General features: G+C 32.9%; 1 pseudogene across 1 annotated transcript; it reads left to right on the forward strand.

Annotated features, from left to right (window-relative positions):
• The first annotated feature begins 6,171 nt into the window (after nucleotides 1-6,171).
• Nucleotides 6,172-7,157, forward strand: LOC149558378 (calcium-binding protein KIC pseudogene; annotated as a pseudogene). The gene has a single exon (XR_016352464.1). The product of XR_016352464.1 is annotated as a calcium-binding protein KIC pseudogene (transcript).
• The last annotated feature ends 330 nt before the right edge of the window (nucleotides 7,158-7,487 follow it).

Here is a 7,487-nt window from a genome sequence, read left to right on the forward strand (position 1 = left end):
TCATAATCTACAGAAATGAACTATCGCTTCATGTAAGATACCATATGATCCCATCTAGTGATTTTGTCCTTTCCTCTTTTATTTTGATCCAACTGGATCTCTTGCCACCAAATCTTTCCATGACCCTTAATTTTGGCCTTCGCAAACTTGACCCTATATGGATTTTCAATATCTTCATACTCAAAGTACTCTTCCAATTCATTGATCCATTCGATCAATTCCTTTGGGTTGAGATTTCCCAAAAATGTAGGAACATCAAACTTAGGTCTTTTTGTAATACTGGAAATGGCCCTAAAAAGCTTCGCCTCCTTTGGGTTAAGAACTTCCTCTACTACATCTAGGTTTGTGTTTCCTTCTTCTCTTTCATCCTCACATACATCATCTCCTATGACAAGATTCATTCATCTACGAATTTGTTCTTGCATCACTTGCATTTTCTTTTGGAGGGTTCTAAAATCTTAAGGTGTAACACCTTCAACTCTTCCACCACGCTCTCTTTGTGGAGGCATTTTCACACTTCCACTAAAATCCTAGTGTAAACTACCGCACAATCGGTGATTTTTCTACACACTTAGCCCAAACCACGGCCCTTGTGCAAACTGCCTCATAATAAGTGATTTGTCTACACACTCAAGAACTCTAGCTCTGATACCACTTAATGAAAGGCAATCCCCTTAATAACATAAACCATAATAGAAAACAAAAAAAAAACAACAAATGTGAGGACAAAATATGGACTTCTTATTTGCGCCGCAAATGCGAAATTACAAAATTCACAAGTACAATATGTTAACCCACATAGGTGTCTTCATTACAATAATTTGCAAGACAATCTGCAAACTATCAACTAGAGTTGTCCTAGACAATGTTTGAGCCTTTCTTAAATAAGAAATTTTATGTCGCTCGGGAAGGTTCTAAACAATGAAACTTAATACCTAGGGCCAACAGACCCTAACAATACATATAGAGTTAGCCAAATACATCTTTGACAATTATTTTGGATATTTTGGGTAGCCCAACTTTGAAAAGCCATAAATCTCGAACCATTGCTCTGATTGGCTATTAAAACCACTTTTCAAAAATGCCAACTCTTTATTTACAAGATCAAAACAATGCAAACGTCCTTCTGTCGAGTTTTTGGACCTCATCCAGGCACTCTAAGGCCTCCAACAGTGAGCCTGAAGAAATTTTTGTATATTTTTCCACTGAAAATCCACAATAAATTCTCTGATACTTAAGCTAGAGCAATGAGATTTTTATGGTAGGCTTATAACTCTAAAATGAACCTTCCTGTAGAAAATGAGAACATTCTAAGCTCATATGAAAAACTTACTAAAAATAGCAAGTTCCCATAAATAGTAACCACCCTGTCTACTAGTCCTTATTAAAATAGAAAAGACTGAAAGAAAAATATTTTTGAGTGATGCAAGATTGCTCTTACACCCAAGATGCTCCTGCATCATCTAATAACATCGCTTATTTGTGAATGATATCAAATGCAAATTGTGCAATGAAATAAAATCATGAAAAATATGGAGGTAATTCTAATGCGCATACATATGCTATTGTATTGAATTTTAGTTATGTCCAAAAAAAATTGGGATATGCTTGGAAACTTTCTGTTTAGTTGGAGTAGGATAATCTCTTATGTTTCCATGCAAAGCTTCTTTTTTATAATTTCAGCTTCAGATTCTTTCACCAATAAACATGGAGATCTAATCCCAATCTTTCCTTACTCAAAAGAAATGCTCTGCCTACATTGTATCCTCCCTTTCCATGCATAGATGTGTAACTCTAATTAGTTTTCCTTTTATAACAAAGAAACATAAATATCAATCATCAATACAATTCTTTTAGCAAGTTGTCTAAATAAGTATTATTCTGATTGTGGAAATTTTTAGTTAAAGAGAATAAATGAGCATGGTACATTTGTTGGAAAATCATTTGTACATGTGGAGATAATAGATTTTAGGGTGTTTGTTATGAACAATCCTTTTCAACATCTTTTCTATTACTGTCAAAATGGAAACTTTGAAACAAGGTATTAATATCTCTAAATGAAACAATGTGTATGCACATGAGATATAGCACCCAAACATGCTAGCAATTTTGTGTGTACCTTCAATTTTAAGTTTCCAATTTTTATAATGTTCCTGGTACTAGAGTTAGCATAACCCACAAAATTAATAGTTAGAATCTTAATAACAAGATTTATTACACTTTCCTACCCTCTATCATAAACCCAAACCTTAAGAGTGTCTCTAGATCAAGTTTCCTAATTCTTAGTTACTCAATTATCTTTTCTAGAGTGCACTCCTTAAGGTCTGAATATGCATATGTTGACACCATTAGAATATTCTCATTATTATACTTCCTCATGTATGTTGGTTCGATGGAGATATATCTCGCATACCAACATTATAGATGTTGTATTCATTTAATTATTTGTGTTTGGCCAAAGAAGCATTTTACCCATCTCTGATACCAACAATTTATATATCCTTCCTTGTTAAGCCAACCAGATGGGTTGGTAGATCCATCTATGATACTGACATTAGAATTGTAATTTATTGCATCAAGCAAATAGGAAACACCTATCTCTAACACTAATACAAGAAATTGTAGTCTTCCCTTTATAATGAATTTATTAATCCTCCTTATTTCAGTGATTATTACATCCTTAATAGCTTTCCCTTAATAATGAGTTTATTTCTTAATTCATTTATATTCTTATTACTCCTTTCATATGGAATGTAAAATGAAAATAATACATAAGATGCTTAAGACATTCCTTGGAATATTTACCTCAATGTGATAGGAGAGAATATCGCGCACTTGCAATTGGAAGTGCTTCTGATCATATTGCATTTGGTTTGCAGATGTGGACCTTGGATTGTGATAGTTGAGAATCTCCACGTCACCATTGGATTTTTCTCCTCGGCTTTCCACATCACTGCTATTGTTGCCTGCTAGAATCCTATGTTTCTTGTTTGAATATTGTGTTTCCCTATTGGACATCATGTTTCCCAATGGTATAAGTTTTAAAAAATGATGGATTTGATACCCTTTTTACCTCATGCAGTTGCCTTATTATATATGTGCTTTCTCTCTTTCCTAGCGACGTGACCCATGACCATGTCACTTGGCATAGGTGACATTAAGTTGTATTTATTTCTATTTTCTCACTAATGATTTTAGTTTGGCCTTATTTGTATTAATTCTTGTTTTTGTTATTAAACAATAATGTTAGTATTGAATATATTTATTAAATAATGGTAATAGTGCCTAAGTTCTTTAAATTGTTAGTAAAGACACCTTTTATAAGAAATTAAATGAGAAATTATTACCAACATATGTCATTGCCAATATAATATATAATGATAATTTGTACATTCCATTAGCATTTTTTTAATTCAATTGAGTTCCATTGCAATATCCTACATAATGCTCTCTCTACCCTAAGGAAGGGACCCCAACTCAATAAGAGCTCTTGTTTAAGATATGAACTAACTTGAAGATATTGACAATTGATAAAAAGCATTAACCCAAGTAAGTGGTGAAAAAAAATACAATATGTACCATGATTTATTATTCAATTAATTCATACTGATGATTGAAATGTGTGAATACAATAAGACATGCCTCAATTTAAAAACAACTTAAAAATCCATTTTTCAGTTCATTAGTGAGTAACAAAAATACCCTACCCTTACATAACCATCCACCATGCAAAAATGAATATAATGAGCCCAAAAGGTCTTTGAAATCTATTTACAATTCCCAAATAAAAATAACGAGCACAAAAAATATCATTATAATGTATTGTAGTGTTGAGATTTCTTTGACATGTTTCAAATTTTACATTCTCAAGAAAGGAAAACACCTAATGTTAAGAACTACTTAACAATGGAAAAAAATTCATCTTCATGCTCCATAATGAGTGACAAATGTATCCTATTGGTATATCAACAACTTAAGCTTACCATGTTGTGCAATGAATTCAATGATGGAGAATGTTAAAAGACATGTAATAGTCTAAATTGAAAACAACATGTTTTGTTCAAAATGACTACATGCCTTTCTAGAAATTAAAAGATGACATCATAAACAAAAATTCTAATGAAAATAAAAATGGGACAATACTTGTGATATTTTTTAACTATATTTTTAGATACAAATAGATAATATAAATTATATTGAATATTATTTTTAATTAGTAGATAATAGGGGAAGGGGGCTATGTTGGCGAAATGTTCAGTTCTCCATTCAGGATTCGTGACAAGGGCTTAACCGCCTCCTATGTACTATAAGTTGAGTAGTTGTATCAAGCACTAGAAAATTGGTCTTTTGACATAATGACAATCCCACTTTAACAAGTGGTATCAGCGCTTGGTCACATATTTGAATCCTTAGACCCTTGGGTAACGCCAAAGGGGAGATTGTTGGCAAAGGATTCGTGACAAGGGCTTAATTACCTCTTGTGTACTATAAGTTGAGTGATTGTATCGAAGACTATCATATCGATCTTTTAGCGCAACAACAATCCCACTCTAATGGGCTAGTTATCGTCCATATTTTAATTATTCTACATTAGATTTTGCAAAATAAATGCCTACTAGAAAATCATTTATGAGCAAGTAGTCATTCATATTTTGGAAAAAAGTTAGTAATTAGATCAATTTTGCAATTTTATTGATGCCAAGAGTGCACAACTATTAGAGCATTTCTGTAAAATTATTTGATAAGTTATGCATTTTTTGTTGTCAAAACAAACAAGTAATGGGGCAATAAGGAAGGTACCCAATAGTGGCTACAAATAACTTGTCTTGCTCAATTAAGGTACAAGTGATGTCAAAATTTCATAATTTCTTTAATTTTTATTCTCGTATAAGACTTACCTACTTAAAGTTAAGGTTTTAACTTTTCTCCAATGAAGATATACTCTATAGGAGATGTTATGCATGAAAGGGTCAAAAAGTGGCCCAAAGAAAGTATTCACAGATACTTGACCCCCATTGCACCAATAGGTAATCTTTCAATCACCAATAGTGGTCAAAAGATGTCCAATAGTGCTTCAAAATCTCCACTAGTGGTTCACAATTCTCTAATAGTGGTTCATGAATCACCAGTAGTGGCGCACAAAGGAGTCAATCATGGATCAAAAAAGCCAAAAAAATGACTAATTATTAGTGATAAATGATCCAGTAATGGTATATTCAATGATTAAAAGTGAGTGAACCACTATTGGGTAGCTTCCCTTAGGGAATATATTTTAGAGGACACTTTGAAATAACCACTATTTGACCCTTGCATGCATAACAAATCCCACAACGTTTGTCTTTACTCCCAAAAAGTAGAACAATAGTTATGCTAACTTTAGTAGATCCAAGAAGAACAACAACAACAACAATAAATGTCAAAGTTTGATGTACCATATGTGATTACATTAAGTTAGCTAAAATAGCTACTAGTACACCTCCCTTATATAATACAAGTGCGTTAGGGGAGAGGGTCTAGTAGTTGAACACCCTAACTTTGTGTTCCTCAAAATCCTACGTCAAAATTTCAAGTCACAACAATTTTTTTGTAACAACTTAATTAGCAAGTCATTTTTATAACTAAATTTTAGGGTCACAACATCAAATATGATGTCATATTAACATGGTTTTTGCCAATGCGTCCAAAATAGCCCAGAAAAAGTAAGACTAATAGTTGTGCAAAAAAAAACCTATAGACTAATAGTCATTCAAAACAAATACCTATACTTATGTAGCTAATATTACATTACAAGATTGGTTGATTTCACAACTAAAAATATAGTTTATTTAATTATGAACAATTATCATTATCATTGCAATAACAACTTTAAATGATAGTTATTCATACAATAATGTTGAAAAACTTTAACATTAAATTGATAAATATAGATGTTGTATCAATAAATATAAATAAATGAACTCTTCATATTACACTCATTAGAAAACGACGTTGGCTAATCTCCAAACAAAACATACCAAAGACATAAAAAGTCAAACATGATTTTTTTCAAATTCATAAACACAGCGAAATTTTCTCAAAAATTTTGTTGTTTTCGATCACAAAATATACAATCATGAAGATCAAATTTTAGAAATTTCAAAAAAAATTATTATGTTTTTCATTTTTTGAAATTTAGTCATTTCTAGCGAGTGAAAAGGGTTCTTATACAATTCATCCTTTCCTACATGCTTTTATCTTTTTCCCCTAGAATTGTGCTCACGTTTGCAATTGACATCATCACCGACGGAGGAAAGTTGTGAAAGCCAACCCTTCTTCAAAGAAGCAAGAACCTCGTGCTGAAATATGAAAAGGGCGAGATTCAAAATGGCCGAACGGGAATAAATCCGTCAATTGACATTAGATTATATGATAGCAGATTCGTTGGGGGTTTCAAGGAAATTCCCAGCTCTTGCGAAAAGTGCACGCTGCAAACCGTCTGTAATTTTCAATTCAAAACACCCACCCTTTCTTGAATCGTTCTTCACGAGTTTCCAACTGGACTTCAATGCTGGACGGTGATGCACACTTTCCTCATAATTTCTATTGTTTAACTTTCCCTCGACGATTTCTTTCAGGAGTCGGCGATGGATGCTATAACAACTCCCCTCATTTCTCTCTGCAATACATTCTCGGTTTCGGATTTACAAATTCTCTCATTTCTTTTGCAATTCATTCCTCAATCCATTCGCAGGATCAGAATACGTGTTAGTATACTTAAATGGCGGAATTTCAAGATTTTCTTCCACTTATGGCGGAGAAATTGGGCGGGGCCGGCTTAATGGCGGAGCTGTGTAAAGGGTTTCGTTCACTGGCGGATCCGCAATTAGGTTTGATCACCGTTCAAAGTCTGAGGAAAAATTCTGCGATTTTAGGGGTGAAATCTTTGACAGATTCAGAAATTCAAGCGATGGTAAAGGAAGGAGATTTGGACGGTGATGGAGCTCTGAATGAGCACGAATTTTGTGTTCTGATGGTTCGGCTCAGCCCTTCTTTCATGGCGGAGGCCGAAAAGTGGCTGCAGAAAGCCCTCACCGAAGAATTTGAAGAAACGTTGAAATATTTGTAACTACATTTATATTTATATTCTTATTTTTTCAATATAGAATTTTTATATAAAAGCAGCCAAAAACTAGGGCAGAGTTTATGATGTTACAATACCTTCACTATATCCATTCGTCAATTACGGCTGCATCAATTTTGTTTGTGGGAATATTACAAGGACTGTATATTTTGGGACTTTCTTTATATTATTTCTTACTAAAACATTATTTATAGCAATTATTTAAAAATGGTCAAGATCTATCCTACTTCCTAACTTGGAACGGCTCCATTTAAGCTTATTAACAGAAAATAGGTATATGAGTTGAGTAGTGTATTAATATATCAATATATTGACAAATGACTTAATCTTAGTCAAGGTCAAACCTCTTACTTTACATTCATATTCA

This window comes from Cupressus sempervirens, chromosome 5 (genome assembly GCF_028749045.1).
Source record: "Cupressus sempervirens isolate cs-2001-9-10 chromosome 5, ASM2874904v1, whole genome shotgun sequence".
NCBI classification, from domain to species: Eukaryota; Viridiplantae; Streptophyta; class Pinopsida; order Cupressales; family Cupressaceae; genus Cupressus; species Cupressus sempervirens.